This window comes from Eriocheir sinensis, unplaced genomic scaffold (genome assembly GCF_024679095.1).
Source record: "Eriocheir sinensis breed Jianghai 21 unplaced genomic scaffold, ASM2467909v1 Scaffold1970, whole genome shotgun sequence".
NCBI lineage: Eukaryota > Metazoa > Arthropoda > Malacostraca > Decapoda > Varunidae > Eriocheir > Eriocheir sinensis.
This window is the reverse complement of record NW_026111373.1, coordinates 1-1,174: the sequence shown is the minus strand read 5'-3', so window position 1 is coordinate 1,174 and position 1,174 is coordinate 1. Positions and strand designations below refer to the sequence as shown.

At 44.1% G+C, this 1,174-nt stretch overlaps 1 pseudogene; it reads right to left on the bottom strand.

Annotated features, from left to right (window-relative positions):
• Positions 1–1,009: 1,009 nt before the first annotated feature.
• LOC126990777 (U4 spliceosomal RNA) lies at positions 1,010–1,142 on the bottom strand (annotated as a pseudogene).
• Positions 1,143–1,174: the final 32 nt, after the last annotated feature.

Below are 1,174 nucleotides of genomic sequence, written 5' to 3'. Positions count from 1 at the left end.
CATAACACAGCAGCTCCGTTCGTATATGTCCGTCCGTCCGTCTGTCCGTCGAGAGAGATAAACAAACTGAACGCGGAACACTTTTTTTCGTCCGCTGCAAAATTAATATCCTCAATAATAGGCGACGAGGCTTCTGCAGCGGCTAATGCATTATGGACGCATACTACCGCCAGTCCGGAGCGCCATTCCTTATTCATGCAGCTGTCCGCGGGGTGAGCGAGGCGAGGCGCGGGGCGAGGGGTCACATTATGCTGCTCCACCACCTGTTGCCGCGCCCACCTGTGCTGTACCTTACCTACCACCTGCCTGCCTAAGTGAATAAGGCACGGTGCACTGAGTCATTCTTTTCTACCTTTTTAAATGACTACCTATGTTCCTTTGTCTTCATTTTCAATCTGTTAACATGCTCACTATCGTATCTTTCTCCTTACCTGCCTACCTGCCCAACTGCCTTCCTCTTATCTATCTGTTTAAGGGAATAAGTCAAGATGAACTGAGTCGTTATTGTTACCTTGTTCGATGTCTAACTTTGTACCTTTCTAGATATACTTCACCTGTTTATACGTCTTCCTTTCTACCTTTTAACCCACCTGTCTCTCTGCCTACCTGCCTTCTTACTTTCCCTTTATCCACCAGTCAAAGAGGATGGGGTACGAAGCTCTGGGTCAAAATATGCTCCACCTGTTTTCTCGTCTTTCTATCTGCCCATCTGCCTACTTCCTTACCTATTGATTTACCTGCCTCCTTGTCAATATTCCTACCTTCATTCCCCATACTGAAGTTCCTCCCGGTCTATCAGTCTACTTACATAATTCTTAACTTGCCTTTTACCAGCTCACACACCTTTCAACTTCCTTACCGATCTATTTAACTTTGCCACTTTTTCACGTTCCTTTCCCTTCATTACTGACTGGTTACTTGTAAGCATTGGGAAAACAACACGAGTTACCGGGGAAAACACACGAAGAGAAATATAAGATATAGGCTAGAAGTTTAAGGGATTTATTTATTCAAAGCTGGGCTAACAAAAAGTGCCATGGCCGACAATATTTCTGGGCGGGGTATTGTGAAATTTTTTTAACTTGCAATAATCGCACTTCGGATGAACTTCATTGGTTACGATACTGCCACTGCGCAAAGCTTAAGGGAAATACAAAAATAGACAATATATATA